We start from the raw sequence: 19,589 nt of genomic DNA, 5'->3' as shown, positions 1-19,589 counted from the left end.
ATCTGTTGCTTTTCGCGCATTCAGTGTTTGAATCTTCTTGTTAACATATTTTTTCAAATTCCTGTTCTATATCTTAAAACAATGCCTTTATAACAACCCCCTCCTTCCTAAAGAAAAGAGAAAAAATATATAGTTCAAGGTTATGTTTATTTGTCCCTAGGGACATTTGTCTTGGACATACTGGCTGTCACATAAAAATACGTTAGGAGCCCAATGTGTTGAGGACACATGCAGTCATGTTACTAGATCCCTCAGGTCCTCTGGTGGTTGTCTCCTGGTTTTTCCAAGGGTCTGCTCTAATGACCCACAGCCAGGCTGCTTTTAGCCACTATGGCCCTATAGGATGTGAGGGAGCGTGTACATTCTTTTCAAAGGCTTGGCTTTTATCTAGTGTGTTTAGTTTGTCTTGTACTTTCAGTACTTCATATTTTTATTATTAGTGTTTTATTGTATTGTATTTTGTTTATTCATTTTGTGTTTTGGCTCATGATGTCCTTCATTGACCTGCTTTTATTTTTTTGACTGATTGTATGACTTGCGCTAACAAAATTATACAAATAATGTTTAAATTGTTAGACACTATAGTGCAGTCATGGAAATAAAGTAGTGCTTAAAGGACGACTTCACCGATGTTCAACCTATCTTCATATAATTGGTCCTCACTAATACTCATGATAAAATGGTACAATTCTTTTCTACTCTGTCTGTGTCTCAGAGGAGGGCTGTGGACAGTTCAGAGTCCCCGTCTACCAGTGACATCATCAATGGGGAATCCAAGCTAATAGAAACTGCAGGCTTTCTATTCCTAGAAAGTTGCAATGCAATAAAAGAAGCCATTGTTCTCGTGTTAATAAAAATCTAAATAAGAAATGTGAAATCTTGTTGGGAAAAAAAATCATGCCTAACGATGATGTCACTGGTAGACGGTTTCTGGACTGTCCACAGCCCTCCTACGAGACACAGACCAAGTAGAAAAAAATAGTACCATTTTATCATGGGTATTAGTGAGGACCAATTATATGAAGATAGGTTGAAAATCGGTGAAGTCGTCCTTTAACACAAATGCAGCCATAAAGTGCATTCAAGTAGATGCAACAGATACTACAGCTTACAGCTTACAGAATGAAACCGCATGCTTGATGAGGAAACATTTGCCCTGTATAAAGAACAGGTCCTGCAGGTATAGGCTTTTAGATAATGAAACTGAAGCAGTGCTTGGAATCTATGAACGTGTTGTCTTGCGCACACAGCCAGTGGTGGAAAGTAACTAAGTACATTTACTCAAGTACAATTTTGTGGTATTTTTTACTTTGGAGTATTTCCAGTTTTCAGTACTTTTACTTCTACTCCACTACACCTCAGAGGCAAATATTGTACTTTTACTCCACCACAATTATTTGAAAAGTATAGTTATTAGTTACTTTGTAGATTTAGATTATTATTAAAAACATACATTAACCACTTCAGCCCTAATATACTTTTCGGAAATTTGAAAATAGCCAATTTACAAGCTTACAATGCATCGCGATTTGAAGCATTACAGAGCTTGTAGATCGTCTATTTTCAAAGACTTTTATACATTTTAAACATTTGAAAACTTGTGAAATGGGACATTCTGCAAAATGAGTTTTACTTTTGGATACTTTAAGTAAATTTTGATATAAATACTTTCGTACTTCACTCAAGTAAATTTTGATTACCGGACTTTCACTTGTAACAGAGTATTTCTACATTGCAGTATTGATACTTTTACTTAAGTAAAAACATTTGAGTACTTTTTTCCACCACACACACACACAGCCAGCCCTGGTTTGCAAGGTGAGTGGAGCGTGTTTCCCAGCCCTCGGGTCAGTCGGGACGGGAGCAGCGCTCTCGTGTGGTGCGCGTCGCTCCTCCCATCGCTCGACTTAAAACCCTTCTCTCGACTGGGATCGCCAATAAACCGCTTTTGTTTCAGGGTCAGCGAGCGAACGCATACGGGGCTCCTGCTGGACACTTGAAGCGCATTCCTCGACGTGGAGGTTTCGACCCATCCGTATAGAAACCGAGGGATCATTTGATGAAGAGAGACGAGACGCGTTTCTTATTATGCGCACAGAAACTCTGGACAGAGCGCCCAAGGAAAACTTACGGGACTATACTTGTTGAGTTACTTTTGAGAGCTTTTTCCTCTCTCTCTCTCTCTGATCGCTCTCCCACTTGGATAAAACACGCGATCGATTACGGACTGGAGTGCGATCAGACCGGGTAAGACTTTTATCCCCTGTTATAGATCGATCAAATGCTGTCTGTAAGTTTCATTTGGAATAAAACTGCGATCTGCCTTCAGCCTTCTTGTCATTGATCACATCATGGAGTGCGTAAATTGAGACCAATTGTGTTGTTGTCACTTAACAGATTGAACATAGACTCAAGTAAACATCACCTTATTAAATCATAGCCAACATACTTCATTTTAAACAATACAATGTTGTAGAGATATAGACTCCGGCGAACACTGATTTATTCGCTTGCAATTAACTTTAATAGTAGGCTAGGCTCTATTGGGATTCGGGAACAAAGTTTCAGTGCACGTTATCATAAAGAATAAAATCTACAGTTTAGGCTACTTTAGATGTCAGTTTTTTTTTTAAATAATGCGATCAACACAAACTTTTTCTTAACTGTGTATAGTTGTAGTTTAATGTAGCACTTTGAGATTTGGTTCAAATATGAAGTGCGTTACAAAGCAAATGTATTATTATTATTATTATTATTATTATTACATCACGTCCAGGGCAGGCTGTGTGACAGGAGTTGTCTGCGGGGTGATCGTGCACCCAGTCCAGGCACAGAGAGAGACAGAGACACAGCCTCTCACCGCAGTGACTGAAGAACTGCATGGAAATAAACCCAAACGCTGTCAAATGAACAGGATAGTAGCCTATACTGTCTGTGCCTTAGCAATACAAACGTCCAGAAAAAAGAATCTATACGTGACAGGAAACAACAGCATTGGTGATCGGGGGTCCTTCGGTGGGTACCAGGGGGTCCCCAGCAAAATTACCACTTTAAACATACTTTGGCTATTCAAAAATAGCAGATGTACAAGCTTGTAGATCTGCTATTTTTGAAAAATCCCGACACAAAATATTCTTCAGATGGGGGGGTTGGTCCGCAGCCAAATACATATAATTTTGGGGGTCCTTGACATGAAAAAAGTTTGAGAACCGCTGGGTTAAAAAGCCATAATGAAGCGGTCCTCAGGATAAGTAGTGCGTGTTGGACCGCAGGACGCCGTGCATGCAGTGAGCAGAGCGGAGCGTCTAGACCGCACGGGACAACATGCATGTTTATCATGGAGGGACCGGCCCACATGCACTGTGTTACACTGTAGCCCATTGGTTCTTAAAGTGGGGTCCGGGGACCCCCCCAGGTGTCCTTGAGGGAGTTCCAGGGGGTCCCCAGCTGGGGATGGATAGTAGTTAGGAACCAAAATGGACCCTTATGGGTCTGTAACTCTGAGAGTGTATACAAATGGAATTGGGAATGAATTGGGCCCCTTCCTTACTTCCTTCACAGGTGTTACCAATGATACTAATTAAGGCTCTGTTCCATTTAGTGTGGCATAGTGGTTGTCTTATTTTCAAGGACCCACCTAACTCTGAGAGTGTACAAATGGAACCAAATGGACCCGTTAGGTCCATTTGGTTCCATTTGTACACTCTCAGAGTTACATTAACATTGATTGTACTATATAAATTGGGGTCCCAGAGATAGAAATGCCATGCATGTCAAACTGGGGGTCCTTGAAAATCCCTGCTAGAGCCGTAAAAATCTTCTCTTATAAGGGGGTCCCTGGCATATGTTTTCAAATGGGGGTCCGCGAGCTAATAAGTGTCAATTTGGGGGTCCTTGACATGGAAAGGTTTGAGAACCACTGCTGTAGGCTGCACATGTTTATCATGGAGGGACCGGCCCTCTGCACTGTGCACGCTGCAACACTGTTGACAAACTATATTCGTTTCAATAGGTAAACAGCTCGGTAACCGGAACACTCGCCCCAAAACACGCTCGCCCCCATTTTCTTTCGCTGACCAGCAGTTCTTGTATTTGTTGATAAGGTTAGAAATAATGATTTAGGCATAGCTTTACTGAGGTTACGTTTAGGAATAAGGTTTGGTTTTAGACATAGTTTACTGAAGTTACATTTAGGAATAAGGTTAGGGTTTTAGACATAGTTTACTGAAGTTACGTTTAGGAATACCAGGTGAATACCGCCTTGTTTTGGGGCGAGCGAAAGTAAATTAGATGTACCTATAAATAAAAGAGCAGCATTAGAAGCAAATATTTACATTATGCCATGGGGCAAAGGAGATACTGTTTTTTTATGTATTTAAAAAAAAAAGTATCCTGGGTCTATAGCTGTTATCTTCTGTGGTTGATTTGATTTTTAGTATACTGTAGCTGGCACAGATTAAAATAGAGAGATAAAATGGGTTACTGTTCGAAAGATGAAAAATTCATCCAAGAAAAGTGTAGCCTACTACAGTATCTGTGTTTATATATAGGTGACACAATTTTAGTGACAACTAGCATGACTGGGTTGGGATGCCATAAGCTTGCTTATAATAATAAGAATGGTGCACTAACTACACCTTATCTTTCTACTGATTATTGACATTTTATGTAGGATTCTAATACATATGTAAGTTCACAACATAGAAAGCCATGAACCTAAATGAATTTTGAATTTACATTACTGACTGCAGTGCGTTAGTCGCGTTAGTCGATGCAAACATTTTTGCTCAGATGTCTAATCTTGTGAAGAGGGAAATCAAGCGAAATCAGTTCTTCAGAGCATAAAAACCCGAACTGCATAATGAGGTCAAATTCCTAAAAGAGTAAATCTCCTATCCACCTATCAGTGGACGAGGACAACTTCTTATCTCCTTTTACCGCTACACTGAGTTTGCTTTTTTAACTCTGTTATGCCTGAGGTACTTTGTTCCATACATGAACAGTCTTTTGACCAATCACCCCACCACCACCCCTAAGCTTTCACCTAGATTAGCATCTTTCGCATGTCCACAGGCACAGGAGGGAAAAAGTGCTTAAAACAGACAGTGTAACCTACTCCAATAGCCCGCTATTAAAACAGACAGTGTAACCTACTCCAATAGCCCGCTATTAACCCCTCCTGCCGGCTTGAAGCTAACTCCCTGCACCATGTGTTTCACTACAGGCTGTCATTATGTTATAGTAGGCGCTACTGTGTCAGTGATGGCACACAATAGTGGCAATTTGTTCTATTACTGAGAGAAGCACAACAGCCCACAGGAGTCTAGTAATTCCTCGTTTTTTTTGGAGCAGTCTCTGCCTCTCGGGTTACTTTTTTTGGCACATAGTAGCGGGGTACAAGGGTGCTATGGGTGGTATGACACTGTAAGGTATGCAGTAGTGGAACAAATACAGATAACGCTACAACCAAGGTCCTAAAGATGAAGATGTTCCGACTCCAAGCTGTCTGCCCGCGGGGTCGCTATCTACCCAGCTGTCTGTAGCCAGTGTTTGTACAGAGACTTGTTGGCAGAGAGGCACTCACCCCCACGTCTTACTGTTGACATATAGAGGGTGAGACGATGAACAATAATCTGATGTGATGAGCCGCGTGCAAGGAAATAGCAGCAAAAGAGACACAACAAATCAAGTTAAAGGGTAAAATGTCATCCAAGGACTGAGAAGACAGAAACATTGTTCCATAAAGCATTGCCGAGCACACGTTTTTAACGTGGCTTGAGCAGATGAAATCTGTGTGTGTGTGTGTGTGTGTGTGTGTGTGTGTGTGTGTGTGTGTGTGTGTGTGTGTGTGTGTGTGTGTGTGTGTGTGTGTGTGTGTGTGTGTGTGTAAAGGCAGTGAAACACCCATACACAGTGGTTGGATTATCCCTGCCCCATCATGACCTCTCTTGTGGCTGGGTATTCATGGAGGTGAGGCATGGTCAAGGCCTCTGCTGTTTAACACAATTAAAACAATTAAACACAGGCCTTCTGTCACTCCACTTGCTTCTTATACACACACAGTCACACACACACACACACACACACACACACACACACACACACACACACACACACACACACACACACACACACACACACAGTTACTTTTTCTGATTCCAAAGTAAACACAGGCAAGAGTGTCATCCTCCTAGCCTGCACTATACCAACATTAAGGGCTAATGTTACAGGATTTAAGCTTTATAACCTAGTAATGACTCAACATTACACCAGCTCCCTACAATTGGGCAGCACCCTCATATTACCCATCTGATGTTTGTAGCCTGGCATAATGAGAATTTTGTTTGGCACTACGTTGTCGAAACCACGCAAGCCATCAGGTATGCGTTACAAAAGCATTGTGTCTGTCAGCCTATAATTAATAATTTTTCTGTGTAATAGGGTCTGTCATTTCATTATCAGTGCCAAAGCACTTTTAGAAGGAGAGGTTTTAGAGAGGCTACTAATCAGAGTTTGCACGATATGCTCTACTTTAGCTGTCCTTTAGACTATTGAAGTTAATGTTGGATATTTCACAGGTCCTCGTTATGTGTGGGAGAGTGTGTGTGTGTGTGTGTGTGTGTGTGTGTGTGTGTGTGTGTGTGTGTGTGTGTGTGTGTGTGTGTGTGTGTGTGTGTGTGTACGTACAGTACGTGTGCCTATTAAAACAACACTACGTTGCTAACAGCTCAGCTGTTTTCCTCTCCTCTGTGGCTAAGAGCAGAGGATTTCCGTGTCGCAGAATGTACTGCCCGTGGACCCTCTCGATGCCAATTAGGGGCAACGTCCGAGGGATCCCACTCCTCCGCAGTGGGGGGATTAGAGGGTTAAAAGTCAGGTGCTGAGGCGAGGAGGCCTGGGGAGGGAGGAGAGGAGGGGAGGACTCGCACAGCGGGCAGGGGGAGGAGAGTTGACAAGGCAGAACGTTTCTGTGTGTGTGTGTGTGTGTGTGTGTTTGGTCAAGGTCATGTGAAAGTGAAGTCTCGTCACAGTTAGCCCTGAGTATATGTGAGAGAGGACAATCATTATTTAGCTAGATTTGTCACAATGTCTTTTTCTGAGTTGAGTTGAACGCCACAGTCAGGTGTTGCACAGCGGGGGAGTGGGGAGCGGAGGGGGCGTTCGCCGAGTCAGAGCGTCTGACTCGGGGTATAGGCGTCTTAAATAAAGCCCCCGGCTTCAAAGGGCCAGAGAGCCTCACACACATCAATGCTGACCGAGCGGTATGCGGAGGCAAACCCCAGCCCGTTCGCCTGCCAAGCTAAATTGAAGAAGAGCTCGCCGATGCAGCCAAATGATGCGTTCAGAAGAACCACTTCAAAAACCCGGCATAAATATACACGCACACGCGAAAAGGATCAGAGGACTTTTGGAGTGGCCCCCAGCTTGAGCGCAGAAAAAAACCCAAATAACTGCTGTCCTCTGCACACACACACACACACACACACACACACACACACACTCACAGACACACACACGTGCATGCTCCTTCTTGGTCAGCTTTTTTGTCTGCCTTCAAAAAAGCAGATGTCCAGAGTGAAAGGCGGTGCGACAGTGAAACAGCGACTGTTCATTTAACTCGAGGGAGGGTCTGTCTCAAACCTTCTGATAGCAATCTACTTACTCTTTCATCTTCTACCCCTCCCCTTTTTCCGCTGTCTGGAAATCCCTGGAAAATGCCAAAACACACACAAAAAAAAGAAGAATTCCAAAAACTGTCTCTGACCAATAATCTGGCAATGGAAACATAGTACCACAGTAAAGTACTGAGTGTTCGTTTAACTCTGAGTGCGTAAAAACGGACCCTCACGGGTCCGTTTTTACGCTCTGAGAGTTAAACGAACACTCGGGGTTTCACAGTGGAGAGCGAGAGGATGAGAGCGAGGGCGCGCATCCCAAAAGCCACCACTAATTGGTGCGTTTCAGCAAGGTCGTAAAAAAAAAGAGAAACGACTCTTAATCTAAGGTTGTAATTACCTCTGACCAGCGCTGTAATTAGGAAATGATCCTTGAACCAAAACCTTACTTGGTCTGTGTGCCTGGAGGGCACACAACACACGCACACGCACACACACACACACACACACACACACACACACACACAGAGCAACACAAACACATAGTGTTTGGACAGAGCCATCAATTATGGAAAACAGAGGTCCCCTTGAAAAGATTGTCAAATATTTAACCATTAACCATTAGCTATTAATGACTGGCGAAAATTAAACAAGTACCAAGATAAACATTAACTTCCACCATTCTCCCAAATATCGACTAAACGATAAGACACCACTGTTGAGTGTACGTCATTTGTTCAGTATGATGTGTGTGTGTGTGTGTGTGTGTGTGTGTGTGTGTGTGTGTGTGTGTGTGTGTGTGTGTGTGTGAAGACCGGCCTTGTCTAGGGGTCAGGGGACCAGCTTGACACGACAAGTGCTGACATGCACACGGACACACACTCTCTCACGTAGACATGTTGATCACATACACACACACACACACTCTCTCTCTCACGTAGACATGTTGAACATACTCGCAGACACGTACAGGACCACCAGCGGAACCCTCTCGTTGCATCAGCGGGCCCACGACTGATCGGCCTCCACTTTTTCTTAATGGCTATTTTGGTCACAGCTAGTAACACAAATAGTATTCGTTATCTGCTGCTGTCCACACCATGACGGCGAGAACAAGAGAGAGAGCGAGAGAGAGAAAGAAAGAAAGAGAGAGAACAAGCGCACACACACAGTGCATGAGTTCATGTCAGCACTCATCAGTCTAAATGTCGATCGAGCGACACGGCGACCAACAAGTCACACAGGTTATTGTGACAGCGCCGCAAGTCAGGACTAGTCGACGTACGCGAGACGTTCAATAACATGCAGAAGGAGGATGACATTAAAAGTCCTGGTGCAAAACATCAGAGCGTCTCAACGCTTCCCACCCATCTCCAGCTGGCGGTCGGACTCATCTCACTGTGCAGTAGGAGCTTAGACATGTTGTTAGCACATGAGATGAGATGCTGCCCACTATAAAGTGACTCTGACATCCACGGCTCTGTGCTTTGCTGCTCTGGGAGATGCAAGAGAGAGAGAGAGAGAGAGAGAGAGAGAGGGGGGGGCGATTGGGAAAGTAGAAAGAAAGGGAAATCTAAGAATAGAAGAACAGGACAGATATTACCTTTATTTATTTGTTTAAGGTATATTATTTATAGAGCTTTAGTAGACAGTGGGGATGTGGGAGAAAAGTGCCAAAAGATAAGAGAAAATCCCAAATAAGCACAAAGTCTCACAGAAAATACTGACTCAGTGAAAACAACAACCAAACAGAACAAAAGGATTAACATGTAAAAAGCTGTGGTATTCTTCCCTCCTTTCGGCATGTGGCATTGTCCGTCAAGCACGTTCAGCGGAGAGCGAGAGAATAGATGATTTGCGTCTATTTTGAGCGCTGGGGTTCTGTTTTTGGAAGCTAAATATTTACTGTGGAGCCTGATACGCCAGAGACAGAGTGACCATGACTGGTTGACCAGCAGGGTCAGCACACATGACCCCTCCGTCACCCCCACCCCGGGCCCAACATAGCTACTGCACGCACACTGGCCTGACGTCCACTCAACCCCAGCATGTGCTCATTACACACACACACACACACACACACACACACACACACACACACACACACACACACACACACACACACACACACACACACACACAGAGGCCTTTGCTGTGATTAAACCGGCTGACCTCAGTGACCTGACAGAGTGCAACGCGTTCCCACAGACAAATAAACATACTCATGTGCAGACTGCAGCGAAGGTCCGAAAACAGGCCGCCGAGCCAAACCTTAACACTGAGACGACGGGCTATTTTCAGATATAAACAGTGTACCGTGTGTGTGTGTGTGTATGTGTGTGAGAGAGAGAGAGAGAGACAGAGAGAGAGTGAGTGTATTTGTTTTTGAACGCTACCTTCCATTGCTTATGATTATGTTTATTCACGCGCGTGTGTGTGTGTGTATATATGTGCCTGGGGGTGAGTCAGTCAGCGTACATCTCTCTCAGGTGTTACACAACCAGGCTGGTTTAATGTGTCCTCTTTGCTAAGTATCCCTGTTCTGTTGCCTACAGCTGTACTGGCTACAGTCTGTGTCTGGCTGACTCACAGCGGAGGTATTGTTTGTGACTGGAGGTTGTAAAGTATGACTGACAGACAATGCGTAGAAAAGATACTGAGCACGTCGGTATAATGCATACACACTTCTGCACGTGTATGCGTATTGCTTGTACAGTATGTGTGGTTTAGAGGGACAAAGAGAGAGAGAGAGAGAGAGAGAGAGAGAGAGAGAGAGAGAGAGAGAGAGAGAGAGAGAGAGAGAAGGGGGTGGGTCGTAGTATGTTTGTCTTGGCTAATTAGCTTGAAAACAGTTTTACGAGCGAGCGTAATGAAATCAGAAAATGAAAAAAGCCTGTGATCAGTCTAAGATATGTGGGCTGCTCTGGCCGTCTCTCACCAATAAAACGCTGTTTCAAGTGGCTTCTTTGTTATTCGGTTTCTCCCAAACCAAATCATATTTATGATCCCAGAACCAGGCTCAACAATAACAAACATTCAATTGCAGCTAATGGCTTAATTATGCAAGGGAACACATGCATGCACGTGCATTCGAACGCACACACACACACACACACACACACACACACACACGAAACAAGAAAACGTTTGGGAGGTTAATTCAGTAATATTATAATGTCGTTATATTTCAGTAATTAATAGGGTTGGGTTAGGGTCCTGTAGATCTCCGGAGATATTTGTGGCATTGGCGCTTGTATTTTATGTTTGCAAACACATAACATGCTACAGCTTAAACACAAACACACAAATACGTTACCCCTCGAGCCTCTCAGCACCTGAGGCATCTAGTGGTGACACGCACATTCACAGGTGTTGTTGACTGCTGTCAATGTTTGTGTCACAGGGCTAGTTGGTGACACACACACACACACACACACACACACACACACACACACACACACACACACACACACACACACACACACACACACACACACACACACACACACACACACACACACACACACACACACACACACACACACACACACACCTGACAAAGAAAAGAAAACAAGTGAGTCACAGACATCCCTCTCTCTAACCCTATCCCAAAATTACACTATGGGTTCGCCAACAAGGGCTCACAAGGATAGCTGGCGAGGTATTGATATACAAACTGTGAACCAGGCAAATGTGCTTCTCAACCTCAAATTAATTGAAGGCAATCAGCAAAGCCTCTCATCTACCCTGTCTCCATACCACAAACATTTATGCAAATGTCTGCGGTCTACAGGTGCTCTGCCCTTTCAGAATCACATTCCAGTCTTAGTCAACACGCCTTGCTTAAGGGGAGCCTGGTGGCTCAGCCACTTAGTACACTGACCACACGCTCCTTTTGAATCACCAGGACCCGAATCCGACTCCCGCAATGTCTCACGTTTGCCATCTCCCTGTGCTGGGTTTCCCCGTCTCTCTGCACGCCATCTAAATAAATCGAATCAGTCTAACTGAAGACATTAAAAAAATGCCCCCAAAGATTATTTTGAAAAAAGCGTTCTTTACTGAACCACTTTCAACCTGGCATCCTTAATTTTGGCATGCCATTATTGTCAAAATAGCAGATCTATAAGCTCACAACACATCGCGATGTGACGGCTTGAGAGCTTGTAGATTGGCTATTTTAACCGCATGATAACATAATGATGTTAATTTCAAATGCGATGCGTTTTCATTTTCCCCCTGATGAACTGTGATGCCCTCTCCTCACCACAGACCTCGTGTACAGTGCATTCACTGGCAGTTTGAGCTTTGAGCTTGGTGAAACTACTACAGTAAGTAAATCTAGCATATCCTGCCTTCAAACTTAATATAAACATACACGAGCACACATAGGGGTTCAACAAGCGTTGAATTGTCTCATGCCATGCTTGAGTCAGTCTCATACAAATCCCCCCCCCCCCCCTCCACACACACACACACACACACACCCGCACACATGGCTGACAGTGCAAGACGGCGAGCTGACAGAGAGGAGAGTGGTTCGCCCGCATTCTTCCCCTCCCGCACTGCCGAGGTCTCGTTCTGCCGCATGGCCAGCGAGCACTCAGCACGTTCCCTCACAACGCCAAAAAATCCAACCCTTTTAAAACAACACTTCCTGTTTAGCTAGTACAGTGTGGGCAAGCGCGCGCGTGTGTGTTTCTGTGTGGCCGTAGGGCTAGATACTGTAGATTAAAGAACTGTCCATTCTGACAGGGATGGTCGGTCAATCAGAAACAGACTGTTAACTTTGGTTTGGCTAACGATGACCTTTGTTGTCTTTCCTTTTGTTTCTCCAGACAAAGAAGCAACCAGACCTGTACCACGAAAAGTGTTGTGTGGGAGTGGAGGCGTGACAGCTTGTTTTTTTCCACTGGGTGAGTAAATTACTTTAATTATGTTTGATTTAATCAGAAATCTGCAGGGTTGTGATGAAAATGTGGGCCCGTCTCGACAGGGAAAGGGGGGGGGGTGTCCTCATCACTTCATCATAAAACAAAACAGAATTGCAAACTAATATAATTTAGATTACATGCAGAACAAGGCACTGTGTTGTATTTGTGACACATGGCTGTAACAGCCAAAAAACAGTCCTTTGAATGATCGCATTCAGAAAACCCAAACCACACGCACTTGGCGGGTCCGTATTGTGTTAACCACAGCACACTGCCTCTTCAATAGCCTCCTTTCACACAACTGTGGGTCTCTTAATAAGATGTTGACTGGGAGAACAGCAAGAGCAATGCCTTGTGCACGCGGGATGCACGCACATATGCATGCATTGGGGGCAAGGAGAGGCTACGAATTAGAATGGAAATGTGGGATTTGCCTCTGATTACTGAGGCTATTGAGTACACAGCAACATCCTGAGTGCTAAATTAACAATGAGAGTGTCAAAATGAATTATTATCAGGGTACATTTTTACACTGTTAGTTTACTCTCACTCAGGATTTAGCTGATATTAAAAAAACAGCTACGGGATGCTGCAGGTTTGTGTGTATGTGTGTATGCCATTATACTTGCGACGGTCCAGCGAGCAAATGGTCAGTCACTAGCAATAGCAAAAGTCACGAATGACTACGGTTCTATGAATCCTGGATGACCGCCAGAGGCGGTACGAAGCGATGAAATAGAACGGTCTCTCTCTCTCTCTCTCTCTCTGGAACGCCATTCGACCTTATGGACTCCAGCTGGTAATCTCACACTAACTGTCTCGTTCCTGTATTGTCATAGTAGTCAGTCAGTGAGCTGTGTGACAGGGGCTGGATAAGACAAACACAGGCCAAAACCATAGCCCCAGGCCCCCTGGACGCCCCAGGGTGCATGCTGACACACTCACTTGTTACAACAGTAAAATCCTCAGTGTTGCTTCAAGTCTGTGAGTGGACAAATGAGGGGCAATTTTATTCCATTTGTAACCTCTCAGAGTTAAATTAACGGTACTTTTACAGGGGCGCTGATGGCCTAATGATTAACCCATTAAGACCGCATCTGTGCCATTTTAAGATGTCTTTGGCTATTTTTGGAAAATCGTGAAAATGTGTCAAAATCTTTGAATATATATATTTTTAAAGCGAACATTTGTACCTCAAATCTTTGCTTCTGGCCTGGGACTAAATATTTTGAGATGGGGGTCAGCGGCCAAATACATATAAGTTTGGGGGTCCTTGACGTGAACGTTTGAGCACCACTGATATAGAAACATAAGTTTTTTTCAGAATACTGTTGGGATTTAGAAAACATTTTTAGAATCGGCTTCAGGTCTTAATGGGTTAAGGCGCGTACCACATATAGGCTCTGATGCAGCCTGACAGCGGGTCCGGGGCGATTCCCGAGCCCTTGGTGCATGTCACTCCCAGACTCTCTCCCACTGTACTATCAAAATAAAGGCAGAAAAAAGCCCCATAAATATTTAAAATATATATATTTTACAGTGGCCCACTCCTCCTCCCTCTTACAGAGGGATAAAAAGAGAAAGAGAGAGGGGTTGCAGTGGGGCTGAGTTTTGGCCTTAAACAGCACGCATGCACGCACGCACACACATTCCATATGTTAAGGAATTTGTGCCTGCTCTTTGTGCTAGCAATAAATTATTCCTTAGGTAGGTTTAAAGCTTTAGTGTCAGCACAGACATTTCTGTGTTTCTCCCTTAATCCTGGAGTTTAGACATCAAAGCGTGCACACACACACACACACACACGCTGCCCGTTGAAATACGACACGCGCTGACATCCTGCGTGTGTTTGTTTTACCTGCGTTTTTCTTGAGTGGCTATACATCTAACTGCGACGCCTATCCATAGCTTTCAAAACACACAAACGTACACATATGCATGCCCACACCTGCACACACACACACACACACACACACACACACACACACACACACACACACACACACACACACACACACACACACACACACACACACACACACACACACACACACACACACACACACACACACACACACACGGCCCTCAAGTCCTGTTAGGTGGTTGGCTATATGCCTAATAAGTTGCTTTACCCCGGTGGTTCTCGTTACTGAAATAATAAAGACACAGTCTTCTCCATACTGTAGGTGACAACAATAAATGTTCCAGATCTGCAGAAGGCTCTGTGTATGAGTATGTGTGTGCGCATGTGTGTTTGTGTGTGTGTGTGTAGCCGAGTGCCAGTTATTAATGTTAATATATCTAAGTCAAGGTAAACACAGTAGGGCAAACAAGGATGTTCCATGACGCATGCAACGCACTCAGCCTAATCTTGTATCGCAGAATATGCACAGTGCATGCACAAGACTGCAGCTTAAACACAGCTGAAAGTCATAGTGAACGTTCAAACACAGACGGATGCACAAATGCATGCCCACACATACATGCGCTTGCATGTACGCACAGGTGCGTGCATAGGTCTACAAAGTCAAATCCTCAGTTTATTCAACTCCAGAGAGGGTACAAATGTAACCTAATGGACCAGTATGGGTCATTTGGTTACATTTGTACAACCTCGGCCCCTCGGGTGTCATTCACTGTGAATGACTATGACAGTGTGACTGACTGATAAAGCACCATGTGGTCTCCATCCGTAACTTGCACACACATGCACAGAACCGCCGCTTCGCCAAAACCACATCAAGGGGCCCCTTCTCTCTCACTTCTCCGGATGGGTGGGCAAAGAGGCTCCAAGGGAAAGGCCCCAGTTCAATTCAGTGGCCTCTTTAAAGTGGAGAGCCCTGTAAGACACATGGACAGAGGAGTGTGTGTGTGTGTGTGTGTGTGTGTGTGTGTGTGTGTGTGTGTGTGTGTGTGTGTGTTTTCACCATAAGGATGTGCGTGCCTTGTGATTACACATAAACTGATACAGGCATACAGTCTGTGTCAGTTTATGCCAAAGCAAAAATAGCCACCAAGTGCTCTCCCCAGGGTTTGTGTGGGTGCGTGCATGCGTGTGTGTGCGCAAGCATCAACGCAGCCGCCTCCCCAGGCAGATGTATATATTTTTTGCGTATTGTTCTGGCCATTTTTATGTCTATATTTGAGAATGAGAGAGACAGCAAATGTAAACGGTCTGGCCAGCCGGGAATCGAACTAAGGACTCGGTGCTCAGCATTTGCAGCCATGTGGTATGGCCCTTAACCACTGGGCTGTAGGGTCGCCCCCCCCCCAGGCAGATTCTGTTCCATCTGAGGAGCAGATGAAACCATTTTGTGCCGACATGTAGTAAACCATGGGATATTTTACATTGTATAGGTTATGGTTGACTTCCAAGAGTCAAAGACCTTTGGGAAGTTGTATAAACTGTATAATTGGCATTGAGGACTTTTAGAACCATGGTGTACGTTCTGGGCACAAAGGGAAAGAACAGCGGAGAGAAGACTAGCTTATGCCTCTGTTTCTGTCTCCCTGGTGAAGTCTTTATTGTGTAAGTGAAGAGTCGTTTGGTGGTACACCTGCTGCCGTTTGGGCTGACTACTGCATCTTTAACCAATTTCAAGCTGGTGTCCCTAGTTTCATCATATGATGAATAAATCTGCTGCCATTTAACTGCCTCATCCCACTGCTATTTTAACCACACACCTTATGCATTGTATATAGTATATATCATGCACATTATGTATATATTTCACCCATATTGATATCTGACCAGTTTCTATTTGTCTTCCTTTCTGCCTCCTTCCACCTATCTTCAAACTGCAATGATAGAGAATTTCATTCAATTTCGTTTGTTACACCTGAAAACCTGTCACGTGACAATAAAGTTGAGCTGAGTTGAGAGTATGAAATAGGGATTAAGTGGATAATGCATTGCTGCTGATGGATGTCTTCCACTGACTCATAACCGTACTGTACGACGCTGTAGGTCTCACCTGGCTTAGTTGGAACAGAGTTTGGAACAGGTGCATATTAGCTTACGGTGACAATAAAAAAACAACAACAACTTTGATTTATGACCTTGCATGAGATGATGCTGTCGTTGGCAAACAGGACGTTTTATAGGATGTTTGTAGAATGTCGACACTGACTGCACGGGAGGAAATTGCATTGTTGTAATAAAACCCATTCCGTTTTACGCACTAGATCCAAGTACTAACTTGCCCCGAAAGCACCAGGGTACAAAAACATCGTCTATATCGTGGGCATTTTCAGGGTAATATTGGAATTACACAGATATTGGAACATGACACCAAATAAATGTGGAAGGACAACTGCAATGAATCATAAACATGTTGTGAAAACATCTTTAGGGATATGCAGAAGCAAACTCCAACGTGTTTCTAACTCAGATTACGATTCAGGTGGGATGAATACTTTGAATGACTATTAAAACCCCTTGAACCCTACAGTATACATTTCATAGACTGGGGTCCTCCAGGGGTCTTTACTTGGCCCCCTAGTTTTTTTCCCCCCTCTTCACCAAATCTGTACTGAAAATAGCTGTTGCGACACGTTGTGAGCTTGTAGATCGTCTATTTCCGCATGCTCAGAGCAGGGATTCTAGGGTTCATGTGGTTAACTGATCGTCACGTCGAGGTGGCAAACAGGGGCACGGAGGCCAGGCATGTCAGGGCTGGGGGCGGGCGAGCTCCCTGCCAGTCAGTCAGCCAGCCAGCCAACCTGCCAAGCTCTGGCAAGAGACCAACAGAGTCATTGGCTTGACAATGCATTCCTTTGTGACACGCTAATCAGCACCACAGATCTCCACCACTAAGAGATGTCATGTTTATCCTGTGTGTGACTTGCACATGCTGGAGTCTCAGCGGAGCGTTTTTCATAGGAGTTGGCCCTGGGGGCAGGCTGACTCGAAAAATCACCAACGGCAACTCTTATGAAATAAAGGCGCCTGAAAAACAGGTATGAGCGCGGGGGCCGTGCGGCGCAATGAGAATGAGGGAAAAAACACATCTGTTTACTTACAGACTTTTGTAAACGACGCCATCTTCACCGCACGTACAGTGCCACAGAGAATGCAATACTCAAAATCAATAAATCAGCCGTCTAATTACGGAATGTCTGTCGCAGTCCAAACTAATCTACCACAGAGCTCGAGAGCCGCGGTGGAAACAGTCCAAGTCAACAACAACCAATTAAATTGTCAATCGCCAGGCGTCGGGCCAAGACACAAACAATGCGCCCCCCCCCCCATCCTCATTCTCATTCTGTCTTCCCCTGCAGCACCATAGCGATCATCCTTCACATTCTTCACTGTCACAGACCTCCTTTTAGAAAGGATGCTTTTCAAAAAAAAGAAAAGGGCACATTTAAGCTTACACAAATCCTTTCATTGTTCCAAGAATAGGTGCGATTTTCCCCCGGCCTTTTAACATGGAAACCTTTTTGACATCTTCTGTCTGTGGTCACTAATAAGGCGACAACGTCCGCAGGCAGATGGATGAGGAAGGAGGAGAGAAAAACGTGATGGATCAGTGGAGAGATGCAGCTGGTCATGACCAAGCGTAGCGAGTGACTTCAGAAGCCCTGACCCATGTAAATTCACACTGGACAGTGATATCGTAATACGCTGTTTACATGAGATGAGTCATAAGACACCCTGAGTCTCTTTTAGCGGTACAACTGTTAATCGAACTAATTGATTTCATGGATTGCTTTAAAAGATCAATCGAAAAACTGTTGTAGTATCGATGGACACAGACACACACACACACACACACACACACACGACAGACTGCAGACTGCAGGGCTGTTATGGCAGGCAGGTGAGAGAGACGTGGCTTCATCAAATTCCTGCCATACTCTCCCCGTCCGCATGAACAGACCTGAGAGGGAAGGAGCAGAGAGGGGAGGTGGAGAGATTGATGACTGGCCCGTGACAGCAATTTCAGAAATAGTTGCGTGATGTGCTGTAATGTGTAAGAATGTTACACATTACAGTACATCGTTTGCACGGCCTGGATCGTGCTGCAGCGCTTGTGGGTTTTGTTTGTGCGCGTGCGAGCGTGACACCAATGCTGTGACACTAATGCAGCGGAATCCGTCTCGGCCACGCCGGGGGGGTCCTGGACTGAGGCAAGGGGGACATTTAGATAGGGAACTATGTGCTCGAGGAATATCGAGGCAAGCCAGCAAACCACAGGGAGATACACAGGCAGATTACTTGTGTTTGTCTTCAATGAGTGCGCGTGACAGTATTTGCTCAGTCGATGTGCCCGCCTGTATGCATACTGACTCGTATGCTCGCTCTGTTTTTGTTGACTTAAACCTTGAACGCTGACATTGCCACCGTTAAAAAACGAAGGGCAAAGGTAGGAAAACAGCATGGCACTTGTGGCTCAATCTGTGGTGTTAGCACACTAAGTCTGGTCACCCCTGTGTGTGTGAAAGAGCAGAGAAGAAAAGATTCAGCTTGGCCTCGCCTTAAGCAACCGAGTATCATGTTCTCCGCAGACTTGGACATGAGAAAAACATGGTTCGGTCCAATAAGAAACACATGAGGAAAGGCGTACGAGGTGGAAAGGAGCGATGGAGCTCAGGTGACTAGCTGGCTTGGCATTCTCAGCGGTGTTGAGAGGCTCGGGAGAGACAGGGTGTTGGGAGTGTGCACATCACACCTGGCCCGTGGCTCTTTGACAGAACTGGTCCGTCCTGCTGTCTTCCAACCACCAAGCGCACATTTAAGCAAACACTGCAAGCACGCACACATCATGGCACATACCTAACACAGCACTATAATGAAGACTCCATCAGCAAACAAGACCTCACAGCAAGTGAAGTTCTTTTGCAGATTGCATTTTGGCAAGCCGCATACGCTCTCATCCCACTGTCGACCTCGCAGATTTACGAAAGTCAGAATGATCTCATCAGTTGTTTGTTCATCCTTCTGCCTTCATAATCTGGTCTCTCTCTCTATGTCCTTCAAGCTGTAAACAGCAGCTGCAGACTTCGGACTCCCTGCTGGTCTGAGGGCCTCGCTAGC

The 19,589-nt window shown here is 44.8% G+C and overlaps 2 protein-coding genes across 3 annotated transcripts in view; one reads left to right on the top strand and one right to left on the bottom strand.

Moving 5' to 3' along the window:
• coro7 (coronin 7) overlaps positions 1-19,589 on the bottom strand; it is a 193,251-nt gene that overhangs the window by 53,075 nt on the left and 120,587 nt on the right. The window lies entirely within an intron of this gene.
• Positions 1,929-19,589, top strand: part of vasnb (vasorin b) — a 31,503-nt gene continuing 13,842 nt past the window's right edge. Inside the window, exons 1-2 of one of the 2 annotated variants that reach the window (XM_084071515.1) lie at positions 1,929-2,247; positions 12,455-12,532. The gene's annotated coding sequence lies outside the window, so the exon portion shown is untranslated. Of the gene's footprint in view, positions 2,248-12,454; positions 12,537-19,589 lie in introns of both variants that reach the window. The other variant, XM_084071514.1, reaches the window with a different exon arrangement.

This window comes from Gymnoscopelus microlampas (genome assembly GCF_963454915.1).
Source record: "Gymnoscopelus microlampas genome assembly, chromosome: 11".
Classification (NCBI taxonomy): domain Eukaryota; kingdom Metazoa; phylum Chordata; class Actinopteri; order Myctophiformes; family Myctophidae; genus Gymnoscopelus; species Gymnoscopelus microlampas.
This window is presented reverse-complemented; position numbering and strand designations above follow the sequence as displayed.